The sequence below is a fragment of the Myotis nattereri genome (assembly GCF_964212035.1).
Source record: "Myotis nattereri genome assembly, chromosome: X".
NCBI classification, from domain to species: Eukaryota; Metazoa; Chordata; class Mammalia; order Chiroptera; family Vespertilionidae; genus Myotis; species Myotis nattereri.
The window spans coordinates 48,852,930-48,867,915 of NC_138078.1; the positions used below are offsets into that span (position 1 = coordinate 48,852,930).

Here is a 14,986-nt window from a genome sequence, read left to right on the forward strand (position 1 = left end):
TGAGTCATGGCAATATGTTTCTTTTCATGAATTCAATAAGATCAGTTTCCGATTGTGGTTTTATTAACCAAGACTTTGACTAGAATGTCATGTCTAAGAAAGAGACACACCTGGCTCTGGATGTCACCAGAAAGCCTTAAGAAGCCAATAAGGGCCCTTTGGAGAAAGCTTGGTACCTTGCTTGATTATGTGGTTCATGGCAGCCTTTCCAGGTAAGAAACGAAGGTTGCTTTCCTGAGAGATGGCAAAAAGGGAACCTCCAAACATCTCTGGAGACCTCAAGAACTTGAGGAATTCACTCAAGTCCACAGGTATTATAGGCAAATCTCATGTCAGCTAGGTGGCTCAGCTTCTTTGCCCTGAGGGGTTAATTAAAGCTCACTCATGAGATTCCAGCAAAGCATATTTTTTAAAGCCTAAGATAATCAATGGCTATTCTTATTGTTCATGTAAACAATCAGGCCAAATTGTAACTAGACTTAATACAATAAACAAATTGGTCTTAATTTTGCTCTGAAATAAAAATGAGAGTACTTTTAGGGGGAAAATTGTGTTTCAATAGACTATAATACACAGTTGTGAATATTAGACTCTAATTCAATTGTCTTCAAAGTTTTCTTGCTGTTCTAACTTTTGCCCCAACAATACAAAATTTTATACTTAAGTTTGTCTCCACCAGGTTATAAGACTTACTTGCACTCAAGGAATACCACCTCTAGATACCATTGCCACCTCCTTCTGTGCCCAGGCCTCATTGTCCCTCTGACAGAGAGCAAAGATATCTTGGCTCTGAAGGAAAACTTTGTCCCTCTTCAGCATGAAGCAGCTACATAAGAGACCCTGCACCCCTTTTCTCTGAAAGGATTCTGAGCCAAGATCATTGGATTTGACTTATCCAAGTTAACTTCCTGGCTACCCAACCTGTCTAGGTTGCAGGGATTCTTTTTAATTTTTTCTCCTGTTTATTTTTATAGTCTGATTGCTTGCTACTGTATTCAATGTCTTTCATTTTTAGATCCTGGATTCGCTGTATTCCATCCCCACGAACTGCTTTCTAGGAAGAAGTAAATGCAATCCAGCAGGATGAGACTTTTCATATAAAACCAGTGATGGCAAACCTTTTAAGCTCGGTGTATTAGCATTTTGAAAAACCCTAACTTAACTCTGGTGCCATGTCACATATAGAAAATTTTTGATATTTGCAACCATAATAAAACAAAGATTTATATTTTTGATATTTATTTGATATATTTAAATGCCATTTAACAAAGAAAAATCAACCCCAAAAATAAGTTCACGTGTCACCTCTGACACGCGTGTCATAGGTTCGCCATCACTGTATTAAACTAATCTCATAGTTATGAGGTGATATAATAGCAGTGGGGAATGTTAGGGGCAGAAATATAATAGTGGGGACTAGCTATAATTATAAGAAATATTAATCATGCTCTGTTAACTGTGATTGTTTTGTTCTGATTAAAGAAAACATATTCTGATCTAGCTGGGATTTGTACACCCTGGGCCCTGGAGTTAACCTTGGAATGCAGTTCATTCTCATCTGAGAACTGCCTATTATCATGGAAAGATGAAGAATCTTGTTGCTGCCCTTTGTAAAACACCCCTACCCACATTGCCTGTAATCTGTAACCATTATACCAATTTTTATTCCTTTTGCCTACTTCCCCATGCCTGTAATACCCATTCTTATTCCTTTTGCCTACTTCCTCATGTAATCTTTGCCTTTCTATCCCATAAAAGCAGTTGGCTTGTGGGAGGAGGGGTGCAGAACAGATTTTTGTGCATGACCTGCTGCTCTCCCATACTGCCAGCATTATTGGAATAAATGCTCATATATGATTTTTTTTAAAAAAAAACTAAGCTAATCTAGTCCAGGCAGACATCTAGAGTTCCACAAGACATCTGATCCAGGGTAGTAACAGCTTCAGAACTAACACTGGGAATGTGTTCCCCTTTAGCTATCATCCAAACACTACTGTGTTCTCATCCAAACTTATCAAACAACAACAACAAAAACAAAAAAAAACTTGTCTACACTCACATTTACTCCTCAACCAACTGCAGTCTGGCTTCAATGCACACTGTAGTGACACTGCTCTCACTCCTAATTCTAAGTCCTTATATTACTGTACTGCACTGACACTATTGATCAACCCAATTCCTCAAGGAAACATGTTCCTCTCTTGTCCATGACAGCAAATTTTCCTGGTCCTCATAATAGTCTAGCTCTTCTTAATGGACTCCTCTTTCTCCATTTGCCCCTCAAAAGTGGGTGTTCTCTCTGCTTTCTGCTCTTCTCAATCTAAAAACTCTCCATACATAATGAAACCCAATCTAAAAATTCCAACTTTGAAAGCAGGCTGTTCATCCTATTGTTTTTACCCGGCCAGCAAGCGTTTCCATCCTCTTTCTGGTTCCTTTGGTTAATTCCTTGCTTAACTCCATATGATCCTGATAAAAATGTCAATCATGTTGCTCTGCATCCTCCCTGCCACAGGAGTGGACATCCTAGACCAGTGATGGCGAACCTATGACACGCAAACTCATTTTTTTGGTTGAGTTTTCTTTGTTAAATGGCACTTAAATATATAAAATAAATATCAAAAATATAAGTCTTTGTTTTACTATGGTTGCAAATATAAAAAAATTTCTATATGTGACACGGCACCAGAGTTAAGTTAGGGTTTTTCAAAATGCTGACAGGCCGAGCTCAAAAGGTTCACCATCACTGTCCTAGACTGTGCCAATCATGTTATTTCCTTTTCTAGAACATAGTGATTGATTAAAGGATGAGTACCTGAGCCAAAGTGGGCCAATCAGAGGCCTCCTCTAGCAGGTGTTTTCTGCTAGAGTTCGTAGAGAAGACTGTGTTCAGTTTGGAAGAAGACAGCAGAAGAAAATAAATCTATCACATAAAGAAATGCTAACAGCTCAGGGAAACTTCATGAGGTTTGAATCCTGAATCCAGCTGTGCCTGAAGGCAGAAAGCTCTACTCCTGGATGGATGAGCCAATAAATTAGAAGAATTCTGATAAATGAAATCGCCAGTCCAGAACTTTGTCAATGATTTCTAGCATGATATAGAAATAAGTGCTGCCCGGCCAGCATGGCTCAGTGGTTAAGCATCAACCTATAAACCAAGAGGTCATGGTTTGATTCCCGGTCAGGGCATATGCCTGGGTTGTGGGCTCGATCCCCAGTATGGGGCATGCAGGTGGCAGCCAATTAATGATTCTCTTTCATCATTGATGTTTCTATCTCTCTCTCTCCCTGCCTCTCTGAAATCAATAAAAATGTATTTTAAAAAACAAAATAAAGGCCTGTTAGTCACTTTAAAATCCCATATGCTCTTCAAACTTGTTGTGTCTCAACTAGACTTGCAGGTTCCCCAAAGCCTGCTCTTCCTCCTGGGCTCCTTATTTTAAGGAGCAGCATCACTGTTATACAGTTACCCAAGTTAGAAATCCTAATAGTCACTGTAAACACCCCCTAAATTCCCTATATTTATTGTCATCAATCCTGCTAATTTTACTTACTAAACATATCTCAACTCCATCTCATCCTCTGTATTTCCACTGCCACAGTTTGGTTGAGGTCCTCATATTCTCTTGTTTTGACTATAGCACATAACACCTAAGTAATCTCCTGCTTCCATGTTGCCCTGCTCAAATCTGGTTTCCACACTGTTGCCAGAGTGACCTACTTTATGTATAGATTTGACCACATCTCTCCTCAATTTAAATCTCCCCACTGCCTTCCCATCTCTTCTAGGCCAAAACTGAAGCTCTTTATAACATGGACTACAAGAACTTCTGTGATGTGACCATAGTTTTCCTCTTTCACCTCATCACACATGACTCCTGACCTTGACTTCTGTGCTCTAACAAGGAACTACTTATTACCAGGCACAAGCAAGCTGTGCTATTTCACACCTCAGTGCCATTTCTCGCATTGTCTCCTCTCCAATGCCCTCCATCCCCGCCTTTGCCTTTAAAAATCAGCCAGGCCTCAGCTCATCCAGGAAACCAACTACCCTCCCCCTTTCCTACTCCCTGCCCTTTTCCCACCTGGTTTAGGTATTGTCGCCTGAATATTCCTTCAGTAAATAGTTACTGAGTGCTTATTAAAGTGAACAAAACTGTGGGCAGAGCTCAGGAGATCTATCTCAGTGCTGCGGCCAAAGCAATGCTGTGAGTACACTCCAGCGAACAGACTTCCTTGGCACACCAGGAAGTGGCAACGCCCGCCTGACAAATCTCCAGGAGCCACCTACTCTTAGCCCCGACCCTCACGCCCATTGGATAACATAGCAAGCGTGTCCCTATTGCATTGGCTGCTTACCCCTTTATATACGGCTGTAATTCCTCAATAAACTTAGATCTGTGTCTCTGAACCTGCTCTCGTGTTGGGCTCCATCGTCCTCACCCCCGGGGGAACCCCTGTTCCACAAAACAGAATCTCTAACCCAGTTTGTGGGTTCAATCCCCAGTCAGGGTGCATACTAGATGCAACTGATAGATGTTTCTCTCTCACAGTGATCTCTCTCTCTCTCTCTCTCTCTCTCTCTCTCTCTCTCTCTCTCTCTCTCTCCATATCCTTGAGTGAGGATTAAAAAAATAACTGTCTAAAGGTGAGAGGTCAAGGTCTGGTATGGTGATTCCCTGGCATCATCTGGCACCTAAGCTCCAATTTCTTGGTGCCACCATCTTCACTATCAACTTCCTTCCTGAGAGTTACCTCATGTTCTAAGATGGCTATTGGAGTCCAATCCATTATATCTGTATGCCAGGCTGCAATTAGAAGTAGTGGAAGACAAAAGGTTGTTTTTTCCCAGACCAGTCAGCTCCCTTTAAGCTATCCCCTTAGAAGTTCAACATAGCATTTGTGCTTGCTAAGGAGCTTAGTCACATGGGCATATCTAGCTGCAGGGGAGGTTGAGTGTTTCAGCTCAGTGAATTGCTGCCCCCAAATAAGAGTATTGTTCCTGAAGAAGAGGGACAGGATATTGAGTGCAGCAAAGCAATCTCCATTACAATTCTTTGCTTAAGTAAATTTTAAAGATAATTTATATATAATAAAGTACTCATTTTAGTAATATACAGACTGCTGAGTTGACAAATGCAGTCATATAATCATCATTGTAATAGAATATTGAATATTTTCATCATTTCCAAAAGGTCTTTTGTGTCCCTTTATAATTCATCTTCTCCCATCTCTGATCCCAGACAATCAGTGATCTGCTTTCTGCCACTATAGTTTTTCCTATTGTAGAATTTCATGTGGTCTTTTGTGTCTGATTTTTCACTCGGCATGTTTTGTGGATTGGTCCTTATTGTTGCACATATCTGTAGTGTGTTCCCTTTTATTGCTGAGTAGTATTGCATTATATAAATAACCCACATTTTTAAAAATATATTTTATTGATTTTTTACAGAGAGGAAGGGAGAGAGATAGAGAGTAAGAAACATCGATGAGAGAGAAACATCGATCAGCTGCCTTCTGCACATCTCCTACTGGGGATGTGCCCGCAACCGAGGTACATGCCCTTGACCAGAATCGAACCTGGGACCCTTCAGTCCGCAGGCCGATGCTCTATCCACTGAGCCAAACCGGTTTCTTCTAACCCACATTTTTTAATTTAAAGTCTTTATTGTTTAAAGTATTAAGTGAGTCTCATTCCCCAACCCCCGCCATTGACCTCTCCCCGGCCACCCCCACCCTCCAGCACAAGCCCTTACCCCCCCCCCCCCCACTGTCTGTGTCCATTGGTTATGCTCATATGCATGCATACAAGTCCTTTGGTTGATCTCTTACCCCTCATCCCCTGCCTTCCCTCATAGGTTATACAGTCTGTTCGATGCTTCTATGTCTCTGGTTCTATTTTTGTTCCTCAGTTTATTCTGTTCATTATATTCCACAAATGAGTGAGATCATGTGATATTTATCATTCTCTGACTGGCTTATTTTGGTTAGCATAATGCTCTTCAGTTCCATCCATGCTGTTGCAAATGGTAAGAATTCCTTCCTTTTTTTTTTTTTTTACAGCAGTGTAGTATTCCATTGTGTAGATGTACCACAGTTTTCTAATCCACTCGTCTGTTGATAAATAACCCACATTTTATTCTCCTGTTAATGGATGTTTCATCTGTGCTCTAAAATTCTTCACTAAAGCGACACTTCCCAAAGGTTTCCCTGCAATGAATGTGTGATGGTAATACTAAAACAGGCCCACTTCTGGAAGATGGGACTCCCTTGCTGGGTGATTTTGGTTTAAAGACTCCCAGACAACCTTACTGAACTTTTCTTAAAACTGCACTGCAGTGAAAGATGCTTCCACCTAACCCAATAGTTCTCAACCTTCCTAATGCCATGACCCTTTAATACAGTTCCTGATGTTGTGGTGACCCCCAATTTCATTGTTACAAATTGAACACAATTAAAGCATAGTGATTAATTACAAAAACAATATGTAATTATATATGTGTTTTCCGATGGTCTTAGGTGACCCCTGTGAAAGGGTTGTTCAACTCCCAAAGGGGTCGTGACCCACAGGTTGAGAACCGCTGACCTAACCTGTCTTCTTCCCTCGCTTCTTTAGTCAGAATCAGACCTGCATGATGGTCCAATAGGTCTCCCAGTCTCCCTCAGCTCCCACTTCATTTTCTCTCACAGGATTTTTCCTCATACATTTTTGCACATGTAACTCAATTTTGACACCCGCATCTCAGAGGATTCAGACTAACACAAATTATTCCCAGCATTTGGCTATTTTGAATAAAGCAGCTATGAACTTTCTTGTTCAAATCTTTTTATGGGCTTTCCTTTCATTTCTCTTGGGTAAATGCCTAGGAAGAGAATTGTTGAGTTACATGGTAAGTGTAAATTGAATTTTAGAAAAATTGCCTAATTGTTTCCCCAAGTGGTTGTATCAATTTACACTGCCACCATCAGTATTTGAGAGATACATTACATTGTTCCACATCCTTCCCAAACTTGGTATATCTTTTTTAAAAAAATCTTTATTGTTGAGAGTATTACAGATGTTCCTCCCCCCCATAGACCCCTCCACCCAGTTCCAGCCCTGTCTCAGGCCTTCACTACCCTATTGTCTGTGTCCATAGGTAATGCATATAAAGATCTTTGGTTAAACTCTTCCCGGCCCCTCCCCACTTCCCTCTGAGATTCATGTCTGTTCCATGTTTCCATGCCACTGATGTTATTTTATTCATTGTTTTTGTTCATTAGATTTCTTGTTCATTTATTTTTAGATTCGATTGTTGATAGATATGCATTTATTGCTATTTTATTGTTCACATTTTTATCTCCTCCTTCTCCTTCTCCTTCTCCTTCTCCTTCTCCTTCTCCTCTTCTCCATCTCTTCTCCTTCTTCTTCTTCCTCTTCTTAAAGAATACCCTTCAACATTTCGTGTAATATTGGTTTCTTGTCTGTGAAGCTTTCTATATGACCTTCAGTTCTAAATGAGAGCTTTGCTAGATAAAGTAATCTTGGCTGTAGGTCCTTTCTATTCATCACTTTGAATATTTCTTGCCACTCCCTTCTGGCCAACAATGTTTCTGTTGAAAAATCAGCTGACAGTCGTATGGGTGCTCTCTTGTAGGTAACTAACTGCATTTCTCTTGCTGATTTTAAGATTCTCTCATTGTCTTTAACCCTTGTCATTTTAGTTATGATGTGTCTTTCATTTCCTCTCATTTGGGACTCTCTGTGCTTCCTGGACTTGTAAGTCTATTTCTTTTACCAGGTAGGAGAAATTTTCTGTCATTATTTCTTCAAATAAGTTTTTAATATCGCTCTCTCTCTTCTCCTTCTGGCATGCTTGAAGTTGTCCCATAGGCTCCTTACACTATATCTTCATATTTTTGAATTATTGTTTTCTTTTTGCTCTTCTGATTGGGTGTTTTTTTGCTTTCTCATATTCCAAATCATTGATTTGATTTGTGGCATCCTCTACTGTACTGTTAAAGCTCTGTAAATTATTCTTTATTTCAGTTAGTGTATGCTTAATTTCTGACTGGTCCTTTTTCATGTATTTGAAATTCTCACTAAGATTCTTGAAAGTCTCACTAAGTCCCTTGAAGCTCTCATTAAGCCCCTTGAAGTTCTCATTAAGATCCTTGAGTAACCTATAACCATTGTTTTGAACTCTGTATTTACTGGTAGTAGTTTTCTTGCTTCCATTTCTCTCATTTGTGACATGTTTCTTTGTCTCTGAATTTTGGCTGCTTCCTAGTTGTTGTTGTTGTTGTTGTTTTTTAAAAAAATGTATTAGGAGGAGCTGCTATGTTTTCTGAAATTGGTAGAATGGCCTTGTATAGTGGGTGTCCTGTATGGTCCAGTGGCTCAGTCTCCCCTGTCACCTGAGCTGGGCACTCTAGGTACACCCATGTGTGGTCTGTGTGCACAGTCTTGTTGTAGTTCAGCCTTGATTGTTGTTGTGTTACTGGGAGGAAAATTGGCTTCCAGGCAAATTGGCTGTGAGGACCAGTTTTCAACTACAGTGGAAGAGCTACTATGTAGGCAACACCCCTATAGAGCAAGACTTGCTTCAGTGGGTTTTGGTGCTCACTGACCCTGCCTCTTGAGTATGTCACTTGTGGATATGTAGGCTTGTAAGGCTTGTAATCTGGTATGGTGTAAAGTGTCCACTGGGTGCACTGGCCCTGAGGCCTCCTGGGAGGTGCAAAGTTAGACACTGCCTGGGGCCACCCAGCAGGAGCTACAGAGAGATCTGCAGATGGCTGCTACTTGTATTGGGCTTGGAGGTGCCCAGGCAGGGCTGAGCTGTGAAATAAGGCAGGTTGATGCTAGTACCAGGTCTTGGGCCTCTTATTGATAGGTTTGGGGCATGCTGACTCCAGCTGCTGCTTGTTTGAGAGATTTTAGAAAAGTCTGAAGCTTGAACCAGGACAGGCCATTCATATGGAAAATCCAAGTGCAAAGAGCTTGGGTAGGGCTGAAAAATGTATGTGGCGGGTTCTCAGGGAATCACCAAGGCAGAATGAACAGTGTGGGCCATGCTGATGGAAATTCATATATGGCTGCCAGTCAGTTCTGCAATAGGGGAGGTACCCAGAACAGAAACAATGACCCCTGCGAGCACTCCCATCTGGGAAAAATCTGCGTAATGCTAGATAATCCAGTTCCTCCCATATATCTCTGGTCCCCCCACTTATGCTGCCCAACAATGGAGCTTAGAGGAAGCAGGACTATTTAAGTTTGTGCATTGGCCTTTTAAGAGAAACTGCCTGGGGCTCCAGCAGCCTCCTACTCACTCAGCCACAGTCCCCACTGGTTTTTACAGCCCAAAGTTTCAGGAACTTTTCTTCCCACCTCTGAAACCCTGGGTTGGACATCTTGTGTGGGGATGGGACCTCCTGCTTCTCACAGGAGGCCTATGCAGCAGAGATATCCCTCCCAATTAAAAAAATGTCACACGTGGGTATCAAACCAGCCGGTTCAGCCCCTCTGCCTCTCCTACCAGTCTCAGTGTGCTTTCTTTATTTCTATAGTTGAGGAACTTCCATTCAGCCAGATTTCAGGTGGTTCTGGAGGATGGTTGTACTGTATTTTAGTTGTAATTTTGATGTGATTGTGGGAGGCAGTGAGTACCAGCATTCATCTATGCTGCCATCTTAGTTCTTCTGGCATCTGCCCAACCTTGGTATTTCTAATTTTATAAACTTGTTGTTTATAATTTTAGCCATTCTAGTCATATGTAGTGTTATCTCATTGATTACCAGAATTCTTAATTTTTACAAAGTCATAATTTGACCCCAGGTCCGTGTGACTATGAAGCCTGTGCTCTTTCCACTATTTGAGACCCCTAACCCCAGAATGGGAGAGGTGAGGAGATATATTAAAGCATTAGGTAGAAAAGGGGATGAAATTAATGTGTAATAGCTTGTGTATGAATGAATGATAAACAAATGGAGATATACATGAATCTTACCTAATAATAGACAAACATGTAAATTGGCTGTCCCTCTGCTACACTCACCAGCCAATCAGGAGAGTATGCAAATTAACCCAACAAAAATGACGGCTAATTTGCATATGCAGGTGCGGAACGAAGACTGAAGGCTCCAGTGGAGCAGTGAAGACTGAAGGCTGAAGAGGCTTCGCTTCTCCGCTACAGCTGGAGCGAAGGCCTGGGTTCTGGGTGCTGGAGGAAAACTGGTGCCAGCAGCCAGGGGAAGGAAGGCCTATTGCATGAATCTCTTCGTGCAACAGGCCTCTAGTAAGTATATAATAAGACTCTCAAAGTAAAATGAACAGTAACATTATTCAGCCATAAAAAGGAATGAGGTACTGATAGATGCTATAATGTGGATGAACCTTAAAACATGCACATGAAAGAAGCTAGATGCAAAAAGTAATATATTATGATTCCATTTATTTGAAATATCCAGGATATGTAAATCCTCAGTTGTCTAAGAAGTGAACAGCTGGTAACTTTTTGTAGGAAATGGGTTCCTATTGGACCAGTATATGGTCCTGCCCTTTTCTGCCATGTCCTCACCCCCTTTTTTTCAAAATATCTTTATTGATTTTTAGAGAGAGAGGAAGGGAAAGGGAGAGAGGGAGGGAAACATCTATGTGAGTGTGGAACATCAATAAGCTGCCTCCTGCATGCCACCCCACTGGGGATGGAGCCTGCAACCCAGCCATGTTCCCTGACCAGGAATTGAATCAGCAACCATCTGGTGCAATGGACAATGCCAAACCAACTGAGTCACACTATCCAGGGCATGCCATGTCCCCCTTTTTTTGAGCCCCCACCTGGATCCATTCAGAAACGCTGAAAAAAATAAGCAACATATGGTCTTCAGATGAGGCGACTAGCAAGTGAAAAAATTCCAAAGATTTTAAAATCTATATTTGTTGATTTAAGATATTTAGGGAAGTTAGTTGCAGATCAAAAAGATCTTCCATTGTCAATCAAGCCTTCAGATAACTGCATCTTTGCTTATATCCTATCTACAGCCACGTGAAAGACTATAAGCCAGTGTTACCAGATAGGCCATTCCCAAATTCCTGACCCACAGAAATTATGAGATAATAAATGCTTTTTTATTTTAAGCCATTGGGTTTTGGAGTAACTTATTGTGCAGTAATAGATTAGTCATAAAGATTTTGTTAACTGACAGTTGGATGCTATCATAACAAATATCCAAAAATGTGGTTAGAGAATCAGGCAGTTTTGCAAAAACTGGAAAGACTTAGAGGAGAGTGTTCATGAAAGGCTAATATTTCTTGAACACATTGCTAGTAGAAGTCTGCACTTTGAGGAGACTGCCAGGGAGAATTTAAATAGAAGTACAGATATGTTATTGGAAAATGAAGGAAGGGGTTCCCTTGTTAGGTAGTGCCAGATAGTTAAGTAGCACTGTCACCTGAAATTACTTGGAAAGTAGAAAATGTATGCCAGTTGAATAAATGATTGAGCTAAGGTAACTTCCAGCAAAAATGTTGAAAATACTGCCTGATTCCTACTTGATGCTTGTAGTAGAAGTAAAAGAAGAGAAGTAAGTTAAAAATAAGGACTGTTAATAAAAGACAAGTCTGAATGTGCCAGTTTTGAAGATTCTTTAATCCTCCAAATGGCAAATAATGCTAAAATTAAGAAATGGCTTTGGAGCAAAAATCACATCCACGGTACTTCAGGAAAGCATGGTGTAAAGATACAGCAGAAGGTATGACTGTGAAATATTTTTTTAAGACTTCAGAAAGATCCAATATAATGTCTTAGTGAGCTGTTCAGTAAAGCAATAAGACTTAGAAGAAATTTAAGGGCACCCTCCCTCAAGAGCCTCAGCAGAAGCCTGATGTTACCTATTGGGGTATTTGGTGCAATACAGTAAACAATAAGATCCACAAAACCCTCACAAAATTTTAAGAAGAAGTATTTACAGAAACTTTCAGCTTAGGCTGAGAGAACAGAGACAGTACAAAATGAAAAGACTGTACTGGCAGGAATAAATCTGAGAAAACGTATGCAGTTGAAAACAGATTATCTTTCATGGGAAAGGAAACGATGACCTGGAAGGTGGAACCAAGAGCCGGGGTGGAGCACAGGACCAAGAGCCATGGAGAATTATTCTCAGGTAGAAGTAGGGCTGAGTTTTAATTAAAGAACATAGTTTTCCAAGTAAATTTCAAAGTTGTTTATGAAGCAGTGACTCTGTTGTGTCTCCCACTTTCAATTTCTTTTTTTTTTTGTGTGTGTGTGTGGAGTAAATATAGGTAGATGTTATCCTGAGCTTTCTCACCATTTTATGTTGGATTTGAGGAGCAGATAATTTGTATTTTTAGTTCACAGGTCATCAAGTTGAGAGGAACTGTACTTAAAAAACTACAATTGGAGAGCCTCAAGTATACCTCAACCTGATTTAAATGATGATATTCTGGACTTAAAGCTGATTCTGTAATTAGATAAGACTGTTAGGATTCTTGGGAAAGGTGAGTATAGTTTGCATGTAGGAGGAATATCAGTAATTTTTGGACAGAAGAACTGTGGTAGTTATGAAATATGACCACAAATTCTTTGTTACTTCTCCATTCAAAGGCAGAGCCTAATTTCCCTCCCCTGAAAGTTGAGCTTGTAATATCTTGCTTCAAATGAATGGGATAAAGATATTCATTAGTGGGAGGATCCAAGATGTTGGCAGAGTAGATGGATGCTACATTCACCTCCTCCCAGGACCAAACTGGAATTAGAACTAAAACATAGAACAATCAACCTGAATAACCAACTGAAGACCGGCTGAACAGAAGTCTTATAACCAAGGATTTACAGAAAAAGCCACATTGAGACTGGTATGAAGGGCAGAGACACAAAAAAGACTGGTCTTGCTCCCATGGGTGGCAGATGAGATTCCAGAGGGATATGTCAGCTGCAAATGTTATCCCTGAGGAGCTGGGGTCTCAACCCCATGCTGGGCTCCCCAGCCCAGAGCATCAGAGCCTGGAAGAGGCACCCATATATCATTTGGCTGTGAAAATCAGCAAGGACTCTGTCTGCTAAGGATACAGGAGTCTGCTAGAGATACAGGATACCTCTTAAAAGGCCAAAGCACAAAAACTAATTTGCATCCACTCACCCTGGGCTCTGGCAGAGTGAGGACAAAGCAGAATAGAGTCCTGTGAGGACAGACTGGGGTTTGTGGCTCTGGGGAGAGAGCTGAAGATACAGACGCCAGAACCCCTGCACTAAGTCTCTCTCCCATACCACAGATGTTATCATTCTTGGGTGCAGCACTCCCCTCCTTATGGCATCAGCCCCACCTTCTGGACACCCTGTCACCCCACCCTATGGAGCCTGTGCTCTGCTGTAGAGTCAGTTGTCTGGGCAGGGGTATAGAGATCTAGGCAGACTCAGGAGGTGTCAATGACTGAGTGGTGTGGCTTTGGGGTGGGGGCCATTCTCTCCACCTTCCTGTGAACCTGACTGGTGCCTCCCCTTCATGGGAGATCAACTAGCCTTGTTCCCTGTGCTAACTACTAGAGACCCACCTCAGGAGTCATTAGAAGGTCCGGTATGGGCCTGCTTCAGCCGCTCCACTTTCCTGGTCTCCCTTGGCATCTGACTGTGCACTCAGTCCAGCACCATGGGGAAGTGGGACAACCAGATGGCCTATATGAATCCAATAGCAATGGCCAGATCAAAAGGTCCAGTCCAGTCTTCAGGGCCAACAATCTAAGATTATCTGAATCGACCAAGACCTACCTGGGAAGAAGTGAAAGAACAATTAGAAAAGAAAAAGAAAGGCTTCAAGGCATTGGTTGAATTTGAAGAAAAATGTGAATGAGGACTGGAAGAAAGAACTAGAAAAACACAGGGAAAAATTATAAAGTGGAAGTGAGAGCTTGTAAAAAAAAAAGACAGAGAAAGAAAAAAGAAAAGAAGAAATCTGGTAGGTGTTTGTCTTTTTCTTCATCAAGTTCTGATTCTTCCAGCAGTTCTTCAGATTTTGAAGATGATAATAGGAAACAAGGAAAAAGAGGAATTGTTCACGTACTGAAAGCTCCATGTCAGAGCCTGAATCAGACAGTAAAGATAGTTTAAAAAAGAAAAAGAAGTCAAAGGATGCAAGTGAGAAAAAAGAGGACATTAAAGAATTCAGCAAAAAGAGAAAGATGTTTCCTGAAGATATTTATCATCTGAGTCTTTATCAGAGTCAGATTATATTGAGGAGGTACAAGCAAAAAAGAAGAAAAGCAGTGAGGACAGAGAAAAACAACAGAAAAAACGAAAAAGAAAAGGAAGCATAGAAGACGCAGTAAGAAAAAGAAAAAGAAGGCTGCTAGTTCAAGTCCTGATTCACTGTGAAAGGAAAAATCAGGATTCCCTTATAAAGAAAGTGCAATGTCTGAGGAGATCTCAACTGTGAAATTAATGACATATTTACTAAAATGCATGACCTTTGTTGTTTCTAGACTTATTCCTGGATTGTGCAGTAGCCACTCAGATGCCGGTGTGTGAAAGGGCTGTAGCAGATGCCTGCTCCTTGAACATCTGCCTTTTTTCTCATCCATTGTTTAATAACTCTGGGAGATAATAAATACACTACAGTTGTACTAGTAGTTGATATTTGGGGATAAAATTAATATTTATGACTAGAAGTATCTAATGATAAATTAATTGAGTCTGGATACATCATTAAGATACTAACAGAAATGAGCAGATAACTCTAGTTAATGTTTTTGAAGTAGGGATTACATTGATATTTCAAAATTCTTACTCTGTAGATAAGTGTATTTTAATTTTTCCTCTTGTATACTTTTATTTACTTGGGGAAGGAGCTTTTAAGGGTGGGGGTGGTTTGCTATTTCTTTAGCTAACAGAATAACATGCCTTTTATCCTCACACATCCTATTTTTACAGACATAGTAACCATGCTTCATGAGGAGGTCAGAGCTGGGTATGTCATATGCTGCTTTGAGTAA

At 40.8% G+C, this 14,986-nt stretch overlaps 1 pseudogene across 1 annotated transcript; it reads left to right on the top strand.

The window, feature by feature from the left end:
- The first annotated feature begins 13,647 nt into the window (after positions 1 to 13,647).
- LOC308536003 (protein FAM133B-like) lies at positions 13,648 to 14,483 on the top strand (annotated as a pseudogene). The gene has a single exon. The product of its transcript is annotated as a protein FAM133B-like (transcript).
- Positions 14,484 to 14,986: the final 503 nt, after the last annotated feature.